Source organism: Cyrtonyx montezumae, unplaced genomic scaffold (assembly GCF_038088225.1).
Source record: "Cyrtonyx montezumae isolate F1298 unplaced genomic scaffold, pur_monq_1.0 scaffold_6, whole genome shotgun sequence".
Taxonomy (NCBI): domain Eukaryota; kingdom Metazoa; phylum Chordata; class Aves; order Galliformes; family Odontophoridae; genus Cyrtonyx; species Cyrtonyx montezumae.
In genome coordinates, this window is record NW_027072067.1 from 7,491,933 (window position 1) to 7,515,899 (window position 23,967).

A 23,967-nucleotide genomic window follows, 5' to 3' on the forward strand; every position below is an offset into this window, starting at 1 on the left:
CCCTTGCTGGACTTCAGAACTTCAGTATGCAATGTAGCGGCAAAGTTGTATCATACGCACTCCAAACTGCCACTTACCTTGAGGCTGCAGCTACTAATACATGTGCTGTAGAAAACAAAGCAGTCTGGCTTCCTCATTTCAGTTATCAATATTCATAATTTTTGAGGGAGAAAGAGCAGGTCACTCATCTGAATGCTATCCAATGATGAAAGGAACCTACAAAGGCAGAAATGCAAGCTTTCTTAATACCATCGCACTTAACAAAAAGAAAGTGAAATATCAAAAGTTGTGGGGAAAAGTTCATAATATTCTGTTGAAAACAGAAAATAATTTGGGCGTTCTGGAAGAAGCTCTTTCCTTTTCACCCTGCTGAGGCATGCAACACGTTCAGTAAATATTAACCTTCTGTATTTTTGCACATCTACAACTAGATAATAAAAGGTTAACCCAAGAGGAATTAAACATTAATATTTATCCCATGGAATCTTCTGTATTTTATAAAAATCTGTCACAATGTACCTTTTTGCTTTTCTGAACTGTTGGCAAAAGACTCATTGAGGACAGTTTGTGACACCAGTTCATGCTCTGCAGACACACTTGGTACGGAAGTAAATGGAAAGCATTAATTCGTTTAAGTGAGCAACTGTCAGAGGCCAGTGACTTTTGACCCTCACTGATCAGACTGAAAATAAAGAGACTACATAACTCTGCCAAACTTTTGAGTCACTCTGAATAATGTTCAGTTCTACACTGTTTAACCCTGTAGAATAGCTGATTTAAATGTAAATGTAACAGCTTACTGTACATGCTTCTCATACTCCTAATTAAATTTTAATTAAACTGGTTTTCCACATCCATAAGACACATTTCCAATATAAACTAAACTAAAATGTCAATTAATTCAACAACACGCCTGCTGACATCACTGGAAGTTCATTAAGTCCTTACTTCTTTTTCTGGGGACAGGGAGGGAGCCACAGATGTTAACATGAAAATTGTTAATAAAAACTGCTTGGGTTTTTATTTTTTCCTAATTATTAGCACAAAGAAAAATAAATTAAAGGTCAAAATAGAAAACTAGATAGTGCTTGAATTACTTACTAGTCCCTAGTAACAGTTACATTAATAGCAGTTAACTTTCCATTTCAAGTAATGGAGCATACGGTAGCATTAGTCCTCTTTTCATGTCACCAATCTACATACTAGGTAGTATTTGTCACTAAGAAAGTGTTATACTTTTACACTGAAGTTCAAATTCGAGACAAAACTCCAAGGAACTGAATTTGACCTTGAACTGAATCCAAATATTTGGCTTGTGCACTCCCAGTTGAAAGAAAAATCAGGGATCCTGGCTCAGGGGTGAAATGGAAGCCTTGTTTGAACTATAAAATTAGAGCAGCTTGAGAAAAATGATTGCATAGTATAGGAACATAAATTAAAAGTAAATCATGAAAACAATGAAGTTTAAAAAAAAAATAAAATCACTTTCCGTTAAAAGTCAATTATTTTGCTAGAAGGTCAAATATATTTTCAGTAATAACATTGTTCACCAGTAGACCATGAAGACCTGTACATGTCTAAAATACGTAGATCTTTTAATACGTGCAACAGAAACTGAATGTTGGAACTGTGTCAAACAGTCTCTGCAAAATTACAATGCAAGTTTGACCACATGAAGTAATCAAAGTCTCAGTTTATTAAAATGTGTTATTTATGACTTACAGAAAATATTTCTTGTCTGCAAAGGAATAATGAGTTAAGAATTAACCCTTTTTAATAGTAAATGTTTCTTTTTTTACATTAAACTTACAAATAGTTTTATTCACAAGGCAGACAAAACAGAGATGCCAAGTCTCCCACATTACCATCAGTTGGATTCGCTCTCTAACAAATAAATCTTCTGATTCACACAGTCTTTTTACAGAACCATAATGCCCTACCCTGCTGGCTAGGGTTGCTGACATTCGCTCTGTAAAGATTACCTTGGCTGCTGGCACTGTATAACACTCTGTCATAACTACAAGTGAGCAAACAGTGTTTTGAAGGGTTGCTTTAAAATGGTTAATGGTTGTCTTAAACCAGTGTTCCTCAAGATCTTTTGTCGAAAGTAAAATATTTTGAGTTCTCCTGATCAACTTAATCAGCATGAACATAGCTTTCCTCATGGGAAAACAAAACAAAACACCAAGCTTTCATAATCTCATTTTTTCATTTTTAGGGTCTAGTCCTTCTGTTCACAATTACATCCTAGCCAAAAAATTAAGGACCAGTACAACACACTTCAGCTCTGATGCCCCTTAAATCTGTACAGTTGCAAAAGCAGCATTTTGAAAATTTGTTTTCAGCTCAGTTGATGTGAAAAATTCACCTCCAAAATTTACTTCTACAAACACATAGCAGTAAACCACTACCATGGCAGCTTACTCTTCCAGCCTGAAGGCAGAATTGAGTTTTCCTTAGATACATCTCAGTCTCCTAGAGCTGCTTGATTAATACAGACAGGAAAAATGGAGCATAAAGTCAGTTTTTGATATTCCTCTGCTGTCTTGGACTCTAATCCTGCAGGGAGCCTCAGGATGTGGCATTACTGCACGGCGATACTGCCTGATTGAGGAAGCTGTGCACTACCCGTACGTGGACATGCTCTCACCTTCAGCTTTTCAGCAAAAGTGGAAAAATATATTTTTACATGAAAATTATTGTAGGAAAAAAAACAACACACATTTTGTCTTGAACAGTTTATATCGCAAATCATTACACCCAAAGATTTCCTTACTAGGGTTTCCTAACAAGGACTGCTTGGTTCAATATCACATGATAACGTCAAGTGAGAGCCAGGTAACAACCACGTTAATATGACCAGCAAGTCCCAAGTTTATACAGAAAAACTGAGAAGAAGTGGAAGATATCCACTGCACTCTAAATTCATGTATTTAATACACAGAAGCCAAAGGAATAATTTTGAGTACATAAAGTAAGTGCTAACTTACATTGCAATAAGCTGACAGTTTCAAACAATTTTCCATTATTGCCCATGTTAATTAATAAGAGAAAAGGGAAGGGCTAAAAAGACGTGCAGATAGCCTTTGCTAGGCTTAACACAGCAGGGTCAATCTGGCAATGCCAATGGTATGAAAGAAAAGACTGAGCATCCAGTCACATTTGTACATAGTTTTTACAAAGTGTTTCAAGTCAGTGTTTAATTCAACTCGTTTGGTTGTATTAAAGGGTTACATAAAGTGTAGAGTTAGGCAAGGAAATAGCTTCAATATAGTGATTTTGATGTTGTTAGAATACAGGAAGATGCTTTTAACAAATAACACTTTGTACTGCATCTGTTCAGTGAGGTTTTTGGGGTTCTGTTTTTATTTCAAAGGCATAATATTGAAACGATAGCGGGTTTAACACTTTCCAAATGCTTTCAAGTCTGAATACTTCAGACCTGATGTAAGTCTTCCCTTAGGGATTTAATGTATTTAATTATCTCTGAAGTTTTATCCATCATAATAGCTAAGTGAAATCATTGCTCTTGTACAGAACAAAGAGAAGCCAAATATATAAATCAATATTTGATTTTTTAAAGTTATTTACCAGAGCAACACATGACAGTCATTGAAACAGTAAAAGAGTTCCTAATAGTTATTTTTAGAAAAAGATAACAAAAGGACCTTTTTGAATAATACTAATTCTTTCAGAGAGGCAGAAATATTCTCAAGCAGCAAAGTCGGGGGGGGGGGGGGAGGGGGGGGATTCAGGTAGGGGAGGAGAGAGAGGGAGATGAATAATGATAAATTTTAATTGTTCCTGCTTTCACTCCAACCACAGGATCAGGCAGGCCACGAAAGGCTGTAGCTTATATGAGGGTGATCCTAAAGTTGCCCCAGCCACAAAAGACTTTAATAATAATCCAAGGTAGTCAGAGTGTTTTGCAAGTATTGCTCCACTAAAAACTTCATTCACATCCTTTCTCTATGGTCACCTACTAATACAGTCTCTGAAGTTCTGGAAGGGCATGGGCAGACTGGTCGGTTTCCACTTCTACTCCTTCAACCAGTCACAGCCCTCCACCACCAAGAAGCACAAACCTACAGATCCTGATGTAATCAGTCTGAAACTACATCTAGAATCACCTTTTAGCAATGGTGTGATTTTTCTTATGATTTCCCCCCATAAGTACCGAATAATGCTAGAGGAAAAGAGCACTTATCCAGAACTTCAGTGCAGCCTGGAGTCACCCTCGCGCACTGCAGTCCTACATCTTCTGCCTCCTGCTCTCCAAAACCAAACTGATTTCTCTCAAAGCCCAGCCCAGGCTCCCATATATTCTGCTTCTCCAGCTGTACTTGACCCCATCCTGCAAAGTATGTTCATCCAGAGTCTCATCCTTCATGGACTCCGTTGCCTGAACATCAGGAAACTCATAGACTTTACCTGTAATCTGTGTGGATTATTACCTCTACTTCAAAAGCAAAGACCCCAGCTGCTGCACCCTGCTTCCACTTTCCCTTGACAAACAACCCATGAATCCCTATCCTTCCCTCTACCCTATGAGACTTATTGTGACCCCTGACCTCTATATGACCTGATATAACCTATCACCTCTGGACACATCAGATAAGATCAAATGAAAGAGGGCTGCAGAGCACCGAGCTGGAATTTACAGTCTGTAATTTTGCCACTTCTGCCTCACATGTAAAGATAACTTGATTAAGCCACTGCATTTTTGCATTCCAGTTTAACACAAATAATATATCACCTCTAGCTAAGAAGTAGAGTGCAGAAAGTACACTTCTACAACATTTTAATCTAAACTTTGAACCATAAATCCATGTGGTGTTTGGGTACTGAGGCTGTGGAACACATCAGTTTACCTTCTAAAACTTCGTTTTGCATTACATGCATTTCCTATCATATTACTAGAAACACAGACTACAAGGAGTATAACTTGAATAATTTCCCAGGCAGGCATAAGAAACTGGGTTAATTCTCAAGTACATTAATCAATGGTTTACTCTCGGCATTAATTTTTCATTCTCCCCCTCTGAGTGGTGGTGCTTGGAGCGAGCTGTCACTGGCTGCCAGCTGTACTGCCATTGCAGCTGAGAGCAGGCAGAGCAGTCAGAAAAGGAACTATTATATCAGCATTTCAACGCTGATGTACTATTACTGGAGTCAATGCTGGCATAAAAGTGCACTGACAAAATGGAGAATGAGGACATGAACTCTGCCTAAATGTCACATCCCCCCTACAATACCTGTAAACAGATGCATTTTCCCTTCAGGATCTGAGATGCTCACAGATTAGGAGGGCCACACCCTGCTTAGAGAAAGGCAATGCCACTCCTCTGATAAGCAAATTCAAAGCATTTCCTTGGATTCATCAACTAAGTGCTTCCTGATCTATGTAGTTTTTTACCCATGTAGGGTATAATCTGGACCTCATCTCCCATTCCATTGCAAAAGGTACAAAGGCAAATGTTACTGCAGAAATACAGTATAGAGATTCAAATAGATATTAGCAACCATTTCATTCTACTAAATATTATTGCCCACAACTGTGGAATAGCTATTTTCAAAAGGAGATTGATAGCAAATTTTCAATTTACAAATAAGAAAACTGAAGCACATGGAAGAGAACAACGTGCCCAAATTCCCAAGGGGAACTGGAGCTCCTGGAGTAACAGAATCCAGGGATCCATGTCACAGAATCACTGTTAGATGTCATCCATAATATTTACCAAATGCATAACACCAAATGGTAAACAATCTACTTGAGATATGTGCTGTGAAACATCCTGATAAACATTCTTGTTATTTACTGTGAAGAGGATACAGTGATGGACCATGAACTGTGCCACACATTGCAGGATCAGTTCCAAATGAAGAGGCCCAGTTAAGGTAAAATAATTATCCCATACTGTTAGAAAGTGGACTGAACTTTTGTTTGTTTGCTTGCTTTTTTTGTTTGTTTGTTCATTTGTTTGAAGGTAGCCCTGCAGCAATTAGATACTATTCACATCACCACTACAAAGTTATAAACAGAAGGGAGCTACAGTCCAGCGTACGCACCCAGGTTTCTTTAATCCTTTTTCCTTTCAGGCAAATTCCAGACTATTCCCACCTGCCTGCTGTACCCTTTCTGATCAATTATCCTGTTGAACTGAAAGTGAACCCTGCTGCAAAGGGTTAATGTGGTTGCACTCTTGCAGTCAGTTGCATTGAGAAGAAGCTGTAAATACACTACCAGAAATGAAAGAGAAATAATAGTAATACAAATGCCCTCCTTAGAAAAGTTCTAATACGAACTGTTTCTTTCTTCTCATCAGGGAAAAGGATTATAACGTAATTAAGTGTAAAAATTATGATAACTCTACAATGGACCAAGGTCGTCTCCTATAAGACTACTACTTTGATAGGCCTTAGAAGTATGTGGAAACGTGCCACGAACACAACAACTTTCTGAGGCATCAGCTCATTTATTTAGAGCATTTAGGTGAAGACAGTGGCCAATGGAAAACTGATGCTCCTTTCACTACAGTTAAGGAGGGGCAATGAGGGCAAAGGAGAAGATCTATTTTCCAAGCTGAGTTTTGGCTGTCACAGTGCAGAATTGCAAGCACCAAGGGGACAGGACAGCAGTCACACTTCAGAAAGCATTCTCTACTTGCTTGCTTTGTTAAAGGTGTCAATGCCATTTACTGTAAAAGTAATGTTGTTGCTAGGACAACTGTGTTCTGCAAACAGCATCCTGCCTTACCAAACTCACTAACATCCCTTAGAACATAAATATTTTCTGTTACTAATAACCTGTACTAATCTTGAACAGAGTGCCTATTTTTATATATGACTCATTCTTCTGTAAAAGCCTGGAATATACAGGTTAGGACACTGAATAATTGATATTGTTCAAAGTCTTGCATGTTGTGTTTTGTATTCAGACTCTCTCCTCTGATTTACATATAACAGTTTCTTCTCTCACTTCCCATCTTTCAGAAAAAGATTAAAGTTTTTGCTTTCCAGAAAAAGATTAAATTTTATTCATACTGCAGTGCTTTGTTTTCAAATTCTGTCACTGGAATTTGTGAGAATTATCTTGATCTGGAAAAGATTCCCCCTTCTCCTTCATTCATACCTCAGGCACGTACTAACAAGACAAGGTATTTAATGAATGTCGGAGAACAAATCTCAGCAGCATGCTGATAGAGTACTGACATTACAGTGGTGACATGTGTTATCTTCTGGGCCAGACTGATGCACCATATGATTATGCATGCCATACTGTACCAACTCAGTTTGAACTGGAGACAATGGCAACAGAAAATGTTACTTCTCATGATCTCATGAGAAAACGAACTTGACATTTCACAACCAGGTAAAGCACTAACAAGTATTTGCACTGTCCTAGCTATAAACTTAAAAACTCTTTTCAACAGATATGATTAATTTGCTGTTTCTGTGGTATTACTCTCACTCTTTCAAAAGTCATGAGTCAAGCCCCAGAAGCTCATGTGACAGGCTCAAAGGAGGGTCTCCCTCTCTATGTATATGTATAAAGACACGTATAGACTACCATTTGCCTTTGGGATATCAAATCTCAAGGATGTATTTAAAAAACGTGAAATTTTTGACTGCAATTAAGAGAATTTAAGTAGCTACATTTAAAAACGCAGATAAAATGATGAGATGAAAGATTACATTCAAATATTAACTTCAAATGATATTCAAATAACACACCAGTGGAGTTTGTTGTGAATTCAGTAAGAGTTCTTAGTTTGATTAAACTTTCTTCACTGATTTTGAAGATTAAGTGACTGGTTTTCTTCCATGATGAGTTTGCTTAGTGAGGAGTCTAAATACAGGCTATTCTAATAAAAGGGCATATGATTATTGTCAAATTAGTAAGTGAAAAGCATCAAGAAACTCAGAAGCTGAGTTTGGATTTTTCTTCATAACTTGCTCAGGGACATGTGATCCTCAACAAAGCAGTGATCAGCCTGGAAACTTTCTAATGTTAGATCCTCCTCATTTTGGTTAAGACAACATGTAGTACTCAGTTGTTTTTTATAAAAATATTTTCCGTTTTAAAATAGTCAGAAAACCAATACGTCAATAATCAACATGGTTAATTGAATACTAACCATAATATCTCCTAAAGTTGAGAAAAGTCTACTGATTTTAATCCAGTTTCAAATGACTTTGGGCAGACAGCACTCAGGATGACTGTGCACCCATTTCTGAAGCATCCACACAAATAAAAGCGTCACTGTGTGCTTAATTTTAATTATTATTTTTTTTCCCCAAGAAAGAACATCACCAATTTGCACCAGATTATTTCTTCATGAATTACAGGTACTTAAAATAAGCTATCAGTGGCTACAGTCTCCAGCCTAACTTCATGAAGTAGCTCCATTACTGTTCTATCTATCTGAAAGTGAGATACAGATCAAGCAAGAGTCCAGGAGTTATCTCAACTTGAGTCATCATTTAAGCTCTTGCACAAAGAAAAGGTAGAACTAGAATTAGGCACCTCCATTTTTACAAGACATCAGTGCTCTTTGCAGTGGAAATTAACTCCTGGAAAAACATAGGGAGGTAAGCTGTATTAAATTAAACTGTTTGATCTGAGTACATCTTCTATGCTTGCTGAAGTACAATATATGCCCTATAGAGGCTCAGTTTCAGGAGAAATTCTATGTAGATATTAATTCTCCTCATGGAGTTTACACTTCAAACATTGACTAATTTTGATTGTCTCAGTTTGAACAAGTCAAAAGATGACTTTTGATTTTCAAGGTGCTGAGCATTTTTATCTTTTTTAATTTGCTATAACCACCCTTTTCAGTGAGAGCTGAGGGTACTCAACATCTTTCCAAATTCATTTGGTGTCGTACAAAATCAAGACGTCGTTCAGATCCATGTAGTTCAGCACAGCAGCAAACAGCAATGACTGTTCCATAATAGGTGCTGTTCAGTCTATGAAGACTAATTCAGATACTGTTTTCCCATGTCACATTCTCCACTGTGTATCTTCAGTGAGTTTTATTTTTCTTAAGGCCAAGGAAATTTCATGTACAGTGCCACATTTGCACAGGAGATGCAGGAATTTCCTACATCCATTGTGCATAATAGATATTCTGGCACTGAGGCGTAGAACTCCCACACTACTACTATATTTGTCTAAAACAAGCACAGGCAGATCAGAAAGACAACAAACTGTGATAATAGAACATAATGAATGTGTAACACAGCTTCCAAGTATTTGGAAATGCTTTCCTACAGCATCTCAACTACCATGCTAGAAATGTTACTTTTCAGACTTGTGGGGGATGATTCTCCATGTCAAATTCCATAGCATCAGATACATATGAACACAAGGAAACAAACAATCAAACAGCCAACCCAGTTAGAAAAACTGCTATTCTAAATAGGGACATCACGTGTCCCTAAGCAGCACAGACACATCAGAAAAATATCTTTCTGTAAGAAGATGAGAATTGGGGAAAACAAATGCACTCTTTTAATTGATAGTAGTTGGGCATAGGAAGTATTCCCCTAGAAAGCTAATTCCATATGCCCACTTTCACTTTTTATTAAAGCAATCACAAAACTGACATAATAATTTCCATTCACTACTTTCTAGGACTAAAAACAGGATCCAGCCTACAAGTAATGGCCTCTGTGCCTATAAAGAGTTAGTTATTCCCTTAAGTTTGCCTCGATCACAACAAAGTGATGACTTTGCTTTTGCATTTTTGTGTTTGCTTATGAAATCAACACATTTTTACATTAGGACAACACATGGGATACTTTGCCTACAAGTGGAAAACTGATTCATAACCAACAGTGCAAATTGCCAAATACTGCTGTATGTACAAACAAGGGAAAAAGTCACACTGAAACTGTCATTCTAGGGAGTTCATTCCCTTGCCTGAGCAGAAACAAGATGTGATTTATCAAAATAGATAGAAGAAAAGTAAATACATGAGTAGCAGACCTAATACAGCTTGACTGACCTCTGATTTTTAGCTTATGTCTGGACTTCCTGCCATCTCAAAGTATGAAACTGTTTTCCTGTGGTTAAGTATTCAGAACATTTTATACCTGTTTCTTTAGTATGTGCTCAGCCTCTGCTGCTGCCTTTTCCCATACATTTGACCATCTTCTTCATGGAACTTGAAGGAATAATTGCCACCTCACCACATCTAGCTGGAAATAAGCTCAATACTGGAGAGCGACAGGAGAATACCACTAGTTCCTCAGAAAATGAGCTAAAATACAATGGTTGAGGAAACAAGAAAAATTACAACAAAAATCCGTTTTCAGCTATTTAACCTAATTGTCTACACAGACTCTAATAGCTTACCCTCTTTTTAAAGCTAAGCATATGCTGTTGTAATCATCAAATAAAAACACGGTTCAGGTATGCAAGATAAGCTCATGGATAGTGTGAAAGAAAAATAACTTTCAGGAATACTATACCTTGAGTATTTACATTCCTGCTTTTATAATTATCTTAATTAAAAAGTAATTATTTCACTTACAGATAAGCTTATCTCTAACATGAAACTACCTGTCTACAATTAAAAAAAAATGAAAACCATAAATATTGCATTTTTTTTATTGTCTTTAATGGCTGTTCTGTACTTTAAATGCTGCCTTCATCAAAAGAAAATATACTGTTAAACTAAATTAGTATTCATACTTTGTAAAAAGAAGTCATTTTTCTAATAATGGAAGCAGGATTTCCAAGAGAACAGAATGAGCTAACAAAGACATGCTTTTCACTTTGTGACAAGAACATAAACTGCTTATACAGGGTTAGGCATGAAAATTTTATACTAGTCAACAGTAAAGTGAAGACTCTGCTAAAAGTGAGTTGTCTTCTGCTGAATATTATTCTCCACTGTTGCACTGGGCTCAGGCCTGAGGTCTTCACCTAGTCAGACCCACGAGCATGGAGCCAAGCACAAGCAGGATTGCTGTTTCTGCATCTGATTAGAGTTAGCAAGCAAGTACGTTATAAATTTATCTGTTTGGCTGGCATTCATGCTCCAGTTTCCCTTTTTCAGGATGGAACCATATCTTTTACAGCCTCTTAGAAAATTTGTTCTGTGACATAAACAGCTGCTTCTATTTGTAGAGAAACAAAACCAGACGAGTAAGACACTGAATATGTGTAGGATATGTATTTTCACTGGGAATGATCTGTCTTCCAGCCCCTTCACACACCTGAACTGTGACAAACCCTAGATCAAAGTAAGAACAGGAAAGCAAAATAGAGAAATCGTGGGGTTACTGTTCTGGATGGAGAGCTGGCAGGTAGGTGGGACTATAAAACTAGTTTTTGCACAAAACTTAACTCACATATTTTAAATACCACTTAGAACATAAAATAGGCAAGGTCTTAAGAAGCTGTCAGAAGCCATAGCAAGCCTTTAGTACTACTCATTGGGTCCAATGGAAGTAGACACCAATAGGACCAATCTTTGTCTCTAGTACATATGCTGTTAAAATACATTAGTTAACTCATCAGCTAAGGCATCTTCTAAACCACTTACTCTCCCAGTCTAAACAAATCTTTTTTTCCTCTCTTTAAAAAACAATCAATCAAACAAACAAATAAACAGCATCAACAAAAACTACAGGTAAATGTTATACTCATCATTATCCAAAAGTTTTACTTCCTACCTGAACTAAGCTTGTTTCTACTTCAATCAAAATAATACGGGAGCAAGAACAGGAGCTGGATTTTGAGTAAAACAGCACTGCCCTCACTGGCATCAGCTGCTAAACTGCTTGCAGAGAGTGTGGTGAGGCATTGCCTCCTTATATCAACAGATTTCTGCTCTCAGTTTTACATCACAGATCCGCTGAAATCTACTGTTTTATACGTCATGATGGAAGGCACTACATTTGTGGCATTAAAAGAAGAAGTTGTAATACATCACAGGAAGCGTGGAAGTCTCTGTGACAGGTGCAAAGCAAGATGCAGGGGAATGGCCTCTCCTGCCTGAGGGGTGACAAGCACAGCACATACTGTGTTAGCGGCACTTCACCCGTCTGAAACATGCTCCCTGAATGCTAACTCACACCACTTTTGCTGCTACTGCTTGTTTCACCGCAAGAACTTTTGTGTTTACTTTAATACTTCAAAGGTTATTGCTTCTATTAGTCACAGGGAGTGGGATCAATAGCATACATTAGGCATTTGTACTAGCAGCTACCTCATTGCAGTGATATGAACACTCACTAATTTCTGTCATGTTACCAGTCTGCTGGAAGAGCAATGGTGAGGTTTTGCTGTATGTGGTTAATCATGTCACTGCTACTGAGCACAGTGTACTTCCCTTGAAAACAAAACAAAAGAAAACAACACATGAAGACTACTTCACCACAGCACCAAAGTCTTTATACCTTTAAAGAACTGGAGCTATGAGATGGAAAAGCAACCAAATACGCTGAGACAATAGCGTTCCTACAGGTGCATTGGAACAATTAAAGAAACAGAAAGGTTGCTACTCACAGCAAAATATAATAGTAATAAAACAGCAAAAAAAACCTTAATGCATTTACTTAATGTGTTTTCCCAAAATAAAGTGAGTTTCATGAAGACACTACTATTTTTGAAAACAAAAAATTGCACATGGCAGCACCATTCAGGTAAAGCCTATGGACAGAATATACTATTGTCAAGATCTCTTTTATTTCTGCAGTATGTTATGTGATATAACCTCAGGGAGGAGTGCTCAAGGACTCATATTCCAGCAGACATAGAACAAGAAATTGCTAAACATTGGCAAAGTTTTTAATTTTCAAAACAACTGGATTTTTCCCCTAATTATTTCTGCCAAGATTTCACTTGTACGGCCTTAATTACTGCTACTAGAAATGGAGCTAAGAAACATGGAAAATTAATTACATGCATGCACAAATCTCTGAAACACGCAGAAAGTCCTGTTTTCAAAACAGGTTTCCTTTGTCTCTATTCTGCCCTCCAGTGGTTTAAACATGGACAGGTCGGGACAGATCCAATACAAACACCAACCAAAACATACCAACCTGTTTCTCAGTCTGACTGATGTACTTATGGATGCAAGAAACAGGAGTCGTTCAATCCTAAATTTTTTTTTAAATTTAAAGGAAGGCAAAACAACGACAACAAAGAAAAACTCTTTTCTCTCATTGATATAGCAAATAAAATAGAATCAGAAAAAAACCCCACAAATTTATACTTGTACTGTCATCATCTTCCCTTACTCTTGGTTACTGGCTAAAGATTTATTTCTGTGTGACAGTTTTGGGAACACAGCACATGTAGGACCAGTTACAGTGGTGTGCTGAACCATTTTTACAGTTACAGCTAAAACGTGAGGAAAATGGTCAACAGTGCAGCAGCTTCCAAGGCATCATCATTTCACAATTCCACAGCAAATCACAGGGAGGAAGAAAAACATATTCACATAGCCAGGCCTAAGGAACAGAGTTTCTATTTAAAGAGCAACTATAACCTTTCTCCACATATGTCTGCTAGGAGCTTATTACGAGCTTGAATCAGTGTCTTACATCTTCTCGAGTCCAGAAACCTTTTGGGATTTAGAGACATTGCTCCTTCCTACCTACAGCACCACCTTAAAAATTAGTGAGACAAACTTCTATCTCCTGTCCCCAACATTAACTTATCTCCTAAAAACATGAGCTGGTTTCCAAACTACAAGAACAGGTGAGTTGAACTACACTGTCATTTTTTAAACTCTTAAGTTACACTTTCATGCCTTTATGGTACTATGAAATTTTAAGTTCCTAAAATGCCAAGACAGCATTGGTTTCTTGCCATTATGGACCCTCTACCTGCTGAGGAGAAGGTTAAAAAGGGGGGAAAAAAAGCATATCCTTCCCTTAGCCACAGGAACTAGATGAATAGTGGTCATTTCTATGCCAGTGATACAGGACCTTTGTTCCACTTCAAGAAAGTCTGGAGGTGGGAGAGCATCTTCCATTGAAAACTGAGGATGAAATCCTCCAGTGCTCATATCACCTAGCACTGTGGATAATAAAATGCTACAGCAACATTCAGCCCTGATAAGCACTGAGTGTGATGTGGACACAGATTCTTATACTGCTGATCAGGGAGTGCCTAAGTTTATGTGGGAAGACTCCATGCTCAGTTTTTCCTTCCAGCCTCTGTCTCTCAGCTTCCATTCATAGCCTAAGCAAAGACCTTGGCAAATTCTAGTGTCTATAGCTAAAACTGTTCCCATCTCCTGCATATCATCTGCCTCAATTCCACAGCTACTGCATTTTTTATTTTAAAGATCCCTATGGGTTCCTATTTCTGTCTCTGCTTATACCCAGAAAAAAAACTCTGCACTGATACTGCACTTAAATGGAACCTAAACCTCAGTCCATGTCCTGCTAGAAACTTGTGGTGGTAGGTATCATTAAGGAGTGCATTACAGAAACAGAACTGAACTCCTTAAAAAATAAGTACCAATTTGTGTTAATCTCCAATAAGCAGTAGTGGATATTATTTTTATAGTGAGTGACCTGAAGTTAAGAAGTAAGAGATATGAGCTTTCCAGAGAAACATAGAAGGATTCTTATTCACTTTGGATTTTAAAAGGGCCAAGACAGAGGCTCGAAGCTTATGTTCTGCTAGAAGAGACTGAGGATGAAGCTATAAGTATGACTCTGAGAAGACAACAGACCATAAAGTCTTGTGCCTGGAGCTTATTCTAAGGGAACAAGAAGTCACAGAAAGGAATTGCATCTAATGTATGTTTTCAACAGCCTAGGTAATCCTAAAAATGCATGTCCAGTTAATAACACAGCTTTCTCATTGAAAAGGGAATGGTTGAAACTTAGCCACCCCTGTTTACTCTCAGGTTGTCACAACAACTTTATGATACATGCTTGTATTTGCACAGGTGAAAGGACTTTTCAGAAGAGACCAATGACAATTACTACTGACCCTGTAAAGGAAGCTGAAAAGGAGCTTGAAAAAGAAAGCAGAAAATCAACATGAAGCCTGACAGAGGCATAGCAACATGTGTCTCAAAGGAATTAGATTCCTGAATATCTTTGCAGTCTGGAGCATAATTTTTGATACATGAAGAGCACCCCACACTACGATGACGGGCAGCATGAAAAATCTTGTAAAAGGTAAAACTCTGTTCTTGTTCTACCTCCTGCTGTTTCTGAATACTTCACTTTCAATCAGTTACATACACTATGCAAGGCTTCCTCCATGAGAGCACATGAAACTGGTCCAGATTAAATGTTGGTGAGGCTGACAGAACAAAGATCTGAAATCTATGAGCTAAGTTTTCCTTTCAGTGTCACCAGTGTAACCAAAATAGTGAAGGGAGTTTCTCTGATCTCACCAAACTAACTATGGAGGGAGGGTGGCATTTGGCTTCAGCTGAGAATGTTAAAACATTTTGATTGATCCTTGTGAGCTGTTAGGAAATGCCATCAGTACCTGTGTACTGATGCAATTGTTGTTTTGGGTAAACTTCTGTTGTGTCCGGAACCAAGATTATAGAAAACACAATAAGAAATGGAGAGCAGGGCACCAGCTTCCCATTCCTGTCCCACCACATGACACACATTTTTCCAAAGGGAATGTTTAAACATTCTCTACTTAATGCTTAATCGCAGATGTGCAGAAAAGGGGAAGGAAAAAAGAGAATTAATGATTTCATTACTAAAATTAGTTATAACCTCCTGCAAAATTATTCCCTTAATTTACCAAACTGAGAGCAGACATAGAGAAAGAGGTGGGAACAATTTTTACTAGTTTTTAATAATTGTTAATAATAACCTCCATTATTATTGTTACAGTAAATCCTCCAAAGCAGTGCTCATTTCATTATTAGTTCCTCCAAATCATCAGCAGAACACCAATTTTTATTTATTTATTAATATAATGCTAAGAACTTATAGTTTATATGATTTTCACAAATCACAGCTATCCTGCAAATGCCAGCTATACCACTTACTCTTCTCTAGTTCATTAGGGGATCTTCTCAGCCATTCAAAAAGAATCTCTGATTCATTTCCCATCACTTGGTATTACGAAAAACAGCCTGGCATTTAGTCAAACTAGGACAGTTTCACTGATAAAGCCAGTGGGGGAAGCAAATAATTTGTCAAATTTCACTACTTCTAAACATTAAGAGCACTGCAAATCAATACAAGGAAGTGTTCTCAGTTTGATTCTGACTGTAGAGAGGAAAGGGCAGCACCGTGTTCACTGTCTCCATGCTAACAGAGTGTGAGTGCATTCTCCATCATATCTACTTCTTCCCAGAAAGGAAATGTGCAAGATACCATGTAAAAGTCAAGGGGCAGAAAGGATAATTGAGAAAAGTTTTCTTGAACTGTACCTTTTTTAGGTGAACACCCCCATCCCCTCCTTCTGCCAACACAGCTGACTGCATGTCATCTGACTAAGAATTCAACAACTCTCATCAATAAATCTTGGTGAACTTAGATTTCATACCAAAGTTATCCGTAAATGTACAGCTAAAATATAAATCCACTGTGAGACTCTCAGATGCATTTGCCAGTTTTCCATTTTGTCAGACAACTGTTGATTTATGATGTTTTGTAAGAAACAAATTCAGAGCATTCACGCAGACCATTTGCCAAAATAACATTCAAGTCTCCAAGTTTTTGCTTACGTCATTCGCCAAAATGTTTACTTTATATTTGTAAACAGATATTTATATCAGTTACTATAATATCTGAACTTTCGCCAACTCATGCACTAATACTACAACCTAGAATGTTTACCAACCTCCTCAAGCTGAAGTGGTCTTTTCAAATACGCCTGAAGACCTTGCTGAGAGCTCTCCTGCTTCTGAAAGGAGAGTCAAGGAGGTAAGTTTTATGCCACTCAATCAGCAATGCATTGTTACAACTTGCTTAGGTTTGTTGGCAGCTTGGTAGTTATGTCAAAGAGGTCAATTTTATGTCTCTTATGAATACTAACTATGAGAACATGATTGTTGTGTTGACAGTTCTATCTACATCATCTAAACCTATGCACTGAAGGAATCTGATTTTCCTGCACTTCTGCTTCCTCTTGATGTCTCAAGGCTGATACTTATTATCAAAAAGGAATGCAAGTGCATTCACTCTCTTTTTGTGTGGGATGATGGCCTCCAGACAAAGAGCTCAACCAACTTACATATCTTACATTGGCTTAATGTTCTTCAGGAATGCACAAACCCACATGCAGGGCGTCTGCGTGGCAAAAGATTTCAAATACTAATTCCTCCTCTATCTGGTTGAGAAATGTACCTTTGTTAGAAAGGTACACTCTGAACAGTTTGCCTCTGTCCCCTTAAATCCACTCAGTGCTACCCTACACTCTATTTTCAGGTTGGATTGATGGCCACCAGGTTCTTCTTGCTGGCCCAGCAAAGCTCAGGGCAGCACATCCCAGCTCCAGGACACCCCTGATTCAGCGTGGGGGCTTCTACCCTGAATTGCTTTGGAAGGCAGCAATGGATTAGGCAGGTTCGTGCTCCTTTGGCACGAGTTCACAGCCGGCAGCTGGTTCTGTGCATGGGGTTATGCAACCAGCAGTGGGCAGCCTGCCCCAGCAAGACAGTTCTCATCCAGGAGGTGCAGGCTCCACACAATCTTTCAGCACTAAGGATTAGCCAAATTAACATAAGCCCTTAACTTTCCTGTTTGTAGCTTCCTCCGCTGCCCTAAAGCTTCAGCAATAACAGACTTGTACACTTTAGTGACATTGACAACATTTACCCAAGCCAATAAACAGTATGCATGTGTAATAAACATTTCACTGGATTGAGTGTTAAAACTACAGTGGTACAGGCCACCACTTTTTCGCCCCCAGTCCTTTGCTATAGCAGCATACAATATATCAGAGCTCACTGTCTTTGACAAAATCTCCTAATGTCAGAATTCTCAGTTCACAACCAGCCAATGAATTCTAATTTCTCCACAAGGCAAGTACTTGAGTTAACAGCACGCTAAGGAACACATTCCCCATCTGTGATGTTTACATTTGTATTCCGACAGGACAAATAGAAAAAAAAAACACCTTTTTTGTAAAAGAGGGCATGAAATAATTATGACAAGAATAAGAACAAAACCATGCATCTGAAAGTGAACATCAGGAAGGAGTGTATGCTCTGCAATAGCTAAATAGCAGCTTCTGCCTAGAAGATGTAGAAGTATTGTAACGTGACATGGTGACTGAGCTGTTAAGATCTCCGTCTCTGTGCCCAAGGCAGCTGACTTCCAGTCTGCATGAAGAACTGAGAAGCAGCTGCCTGCAAGCTCCTAGGCATACTGTGGAAGCTAAATGCCCATTCAGGATTTCAGTTGCTCTTGGTTAACTAGTAAGAAATTAGGGGCAGCAGATGAGTCTAGCAACAACTTAACTGGGTATAGAACAGCTGAAAGTAGAGGTGGAAATACAGGTGGTTAGGCCACTCACCCCAGCAGGAGTTCTGCTCTGTGCTGCTCTCACTCCCAGTAACATGCCCTAAGCACCACAAGAGCAGCTTTACTCTGAGTGGTCATGTTCACCTCCCTTCCGCTGGACCCAGGACATAATTCAGAGATGCTTTTACTGAAATAGCACAGTAATATGAGTCCACACTGCTGAGATTAGAGTGCTTACCTGCAAGGGAACAGTTCTGTGATCTGAACTCTGTTTCCAAGACTGTGGCTATATTTGGAACACAGTACTTAGTGCTTTAAGAGACAATGCTAGTCCTGGGAGAAGGAAACTGAAATCTCTCCTCCTAAATGACTTCCCTGAGTCATGCTCACTCTGTTCCCTCTATCTGGCCCGATAAAAAATCATTTACAGTGTTCAGCAGGAGCTGGGGGACCTGCCTGTGCCCAGACTAGTCTGGCAGTTTTGACATTCTCCTTCAAGGTAGGAACTGAGGACATTAATACAACCAGACAGAGGAGGAAATTCTGCATCTCTCACTTCCTGAAAAATTCCTTAGGATTTTGAATAGGAGATCACGGAGTAACAATAATTTCTTTTTATTATTTTAAATATCTATCACTCTTGGCATTTCTGCAAAAAGCCAGACTCCATCTCTGCCACAGAACACAAGTTTTCCTGGTCACATATCTCATTTAAGACAACATTTTCTTGAACAGAGTAATGTTATTGGTAGCAGCACTATAAACATTATTTTCTAAGGCAAAAAGGGATTGCAAAAATCTTTTCGATCATATCTGAGAATGATTTTTTTGAAACACAAAATCACTCAGTTTTGCAAGACTAACCTCTAAGACTGAATGCTTTTTTAAACCAAAAGAGATGAATAGGTAAAAATAAATAAATAAATAAAACACTGCATCATAGCTCCAATTTAACCATGTATAACATAGTGCAATATGGCATTAAGGCATTTATGCACCTTAGGAAAAATACCCTTTTTCTAAAGCCGCAGACAATATGGCATTCCAGACAGAGACCTCACAAAGAAAAATGATGTCCATTTACCTTAAGTCAGTAACAATACTCCCATGTTACATTTAGCTAACAGACAAAAGTTGCAGGGCGTGAACAGCCTTGTGCAGGAACATCCCTTGGCAGCTGATTCACTGAGAGACATTGGTTGTGGCCTTGGGAGGGGAAGGCTGCAAGATTAGCTTTTCCCTTCTGGCAGCAGGAAACACCATCACCTTACTGATTGCAACAGAGTGAGAATTAACAACACAAGAAGAAATCAGTGGGAGTGCATTAAAGTATTACCAGGAGGTTCATACTCATATATCCCAGAAGCAAACTGGGTAAGAATTAATAGTGCTGAAGAGATATGATGAGTCACCTATGAACTATGTCTCAGCTCTTCACCCTCTTCTCTCAAACTTTGCATTCAAGTACTAATGTGTTTGATGTTCCCATGCCCAGTCTGCAAAGGGTATGTACAAAACAGCTCTGCTGTGGTAGTGCAAGCTAGGATACAGACCTCAGCATGACCATTAACATGAACTGTGCTATGCACATCCATCTGAGTTAAAGCATACGTACATACTGGGAGCAGAGAAAAGGTTAGATGTGAGATGTAAAGAATTGTCAATGAATCAGCTGTCCTAATTGCCTAACTGAAAGATACAATTTTTTCCTACGCAGTTACATTCAAAGAAAAACCATTATTGGAAGAAAAAATATAGTACAGGTTTGGTGGTTTGTTTTTTTTTCTGTTATTGTTTAAATAGAAAATTTAAAGGTCTCTAACTTTCATGCTCTCAGCTATTAGATTATTGCTGGTTGAGCATAATCATATTCAATTGCATTCCTGCCTGACAAAGTGAGATAATGTATCCACACATCTATATTTCTTTTTCTGGAGTAATGTAATGCAGCCTTTTGTCTTAATCAATAGATCACAAAGATATACCACACTTCCAAAGTTACTGAGGAGTAACAGGTGATGTTTTCCATCTCATGTTTATGTATTCAAGAGAGAACTAAATGATGCATACAACAGGCCATGCTGACTAGCTGCTGTTGCACAGCATGCACGCAGATTGATGATAGAACTGACTCATGGGCCTCTGCAGCACAGCTTTAAAGACTGCTTGCCAAGGCAGCACAAGCAGGCAAATGCCTCAATGAAAAATAATCACTCATGCTAGCAGCATTTCATGTATGCACGTGTGACTGGGTATACAGAGACCTTGAATTAGGGAAATATAATCATTGCTTAAAAAAAAAAAGAAAAAAAAAATTATACTTATTCATGCCTCTGCAAAGCAATGTTACAGCGGTAAAGTCCTACATCTGCAAGAAAACTCCCCTCCTGTCCTTTTGCAACCAGCTGAGAGGGTTGGTTTCTTGCTCTTTCTGTTAGTGACAGCCATGCACAGAAGCACACAGCACTCCTGGTACTGCTGAAATGGAAAGGATTTTGTTTGGCTTTTAATAACAAAAAGAAGCATATACATTGTTCTTTATCAAAAAGGAGAAAAAGTTCTCTTCCTTGAGATCTTGGATCTCATGGCACATGCAGGTTCTCTCTTTGGTGTCAGGTTTAATGCACTAATGCAGAGCATTGCTATGAAACCAGTTATTCATTCCCCCAGGGCAGGTATCTGAAGCCCTGAAAATGGCTAAGGGATAAGTAAAAGGACTGGGCAACACCCCAGTATCCATATCCAGCTTCCCAAGGGCATTTGGTTCCCATTGCTTCCTACTTTTATTGTTTTCCATTTGCTCCCTAAGCACTTACATCTTTTCATGTACGCAGTAGACTCTTCAGGATACCCAGCGAAGAAAGCAGGAAGAATTGGAGCACAGTGTGAGAAACTACAATAGTTTTGAGATACAAACCAGCTTCATAAAGGCACTGTCCAACTAAGACACTCAGCATGCTTGCTCTTGAGAACTTAAGCCGTAACTGCCTGAAAAGCAGTGCCAAGATGAGTAACCTTAAAGGAAGATTCTGGATGCAACTGCTGCAGGTTAACATGCAGAGATGAACAGCTAAAAGAGGGCTCCTTCACCTCATGTTAGTTAGCTCTATGTTAATCCAAGATAACTTGCTTCCTTGGCTGGCAGGAAATTAGTTCTCAAGAGAGAGATGAACTCAGTAGCTTTTTTTTTTCCCCCTTCTTTTTTTCCCTTCTTTTAGTGCACGTGAGTAATCTATCTGAACACTAACTTCTCTCAGAAAAGCCTGTAGCTCTAATAGGTAAATAGTTTATATCATTCTCTCTCATACATACATGTGGGTTATGCCTTCCTTTCCACATTTATATCCAGTGATATCTCAGAAATAATCTGAGATCTGAGTTCACAGTCAAGAAAGGGAAGGATAAAGACTACTCTCAAAATGCTCTAAGATACTCTGGAAAGGACAAATGGCACCACCTGGTCTAGCCCCCTAATGGCCTTTTGTACTTCTGCAAGCTTTCCCCAGGGAGAATGTGGCTGCTTCTGAAAAACTGACAAAGAGAACTTGCAGCAGGATCCTGTGACAGCAGCTTTCACAGCCAAGAGAGCATGCATTAAGGGTAATGGCCAGGATCTGGGCAGAGGAAGAAAGCACTGGAAGCCTAGTAGGTCTCTCTAGGCAGATAATCACAAGGGTTTGAGCTGGAAAGGACCTCAAAGATTATCTAGTTCCAAGCCTCACTGATCCTCACAATTCACCCAGGGCAGGTGGTCAGGGAAGCCAAATACTACCTGCCTGTTGCTAACTCTCTGAGCACTCTGAATTTGAAGTTTACTTCAGCAGGGCTACACGTACAGAAAGGCACAACTGTCTGACTATACTGCCCACCAGCTCGTGCTAAACACGTCACGTGTTTAAAGAGAAATGAAGAACAGAAAACCTCCATATAAGAACAGATCCATCAAAATTAACACCTGAAAATAGCACAGACTAAAGTATATAAAAGTGTTATTCTACTGAGATAATATGGCAGCAGGCAGGCTCTATCTGTAAGGCAGGCTTAGGCAATAAACTGTTAACTGTTCTAATATTTGTAAGAGAAGGATCTGTAGTCTGATATTTCTACTGAGAGAAAACAGAAGGGAATCTTGGAGAGGTGGTGAAGTAAAAACAATATATTATGAAGAGAGAGTGAAAAATATGCATGGCAAATAAAAATTAAATTACATTGTAATAAAGGAAATTGAATTAATTGTTTATAACCAGTTAATTTATTTTTAGTGATTCAAAAGACAATATATTTAATGGAACGTACAGTTCCATATATATCAACGTCCAAGTCCTTTTCACACCCTTTCCTATATTTATAATTAAGAAGGAAGTCTTCCAATGACGTGCCTCAGGAAGAATGAGAAATTACTTAGGTAAGTTAAATAGCAGTTTCAAGTCCTTCTGGAAAATAAATTATGATCAGAGGTCACATTCATCAGTAGGACTAAATAGAATGAGAGAAATTCTTTGGACGCGTGATCTGTTTGTAAATAAGCCATTTTTATATACGCCCAGTATATAAAATTATATATCCCCAAAGTATGGCACTAATAAATAAGTTCATACAGTGAGCTTTTTATGAACCTGCTTTTGTGCAGGTACTGAGAATTTGCTTTCTAAGAAAATTTCAGGGTTGTTCTTGTTTCTTGGCGTGCAGAGACCCCACAGTAAGAATACAGAAGGACAAAAGAGTGGCTTCAGTTATGTTAGTGAAATAGGAGAGTCTTTAGGCATTGGTACTGGACCCAGCACTGGCCAGTGAAGTCAGCAGAATGGCTGGCTGAATGCTGTAAGCAAGCAAAACTCCACCTGCTTACAGCACAACTACATTAACTTAAGAACATCGTCCGATAGCTGAACGTAAAGCGTGCACATAATGATCATGGCTGTGTACAAAGTGTAGATAGGTAGAAGCCAAAACTGCAATTTAACTGGTTTAGAATGTTTCAATTTAATGCTACAACATCCAAATTTCACAGTTTTTACTTTTGCTAATGACTATGAGCCAGTTTAAACAACCAGTTTTAACTATTTCCATCTTGGATCATCATAAAAAAAGTTTGCAATGCAAACTCTTGCAATCTGTTTTCATTTTACTCATTGGATGCTGAATCTTTTATCTGGATGGAGAATTTTCTTTGGTCCTCTAAATATATTTCGTATCTGTAAACTTGTTTGTCAGTTTTGTAAACTTCCAAGGCCTCTATTCTGGATGAGTACAATCCTCTGTAGATAAACTTATCCAAACCGTAAGCATTTTAATTCTGTAAATTAGTCTCCTCTTGGAAAACCTGACAAAAATAAATTGATCTTGAAAGTTCATTCCTTAGCTTCTCTTTATCATCACTTCATTTTCTAGTCTCCAAGATCTGCCTTCTTCCTGCAGTCACAAATTATATTTTAAAAATTTTTACCATGCCATGTGGTATTTTATAAAATATAGGTGGCTTTTACATTGTTAACATTCAGTTCTATATTTGCCTAGAATTTCATTTCTCTTATACTCAGCTTT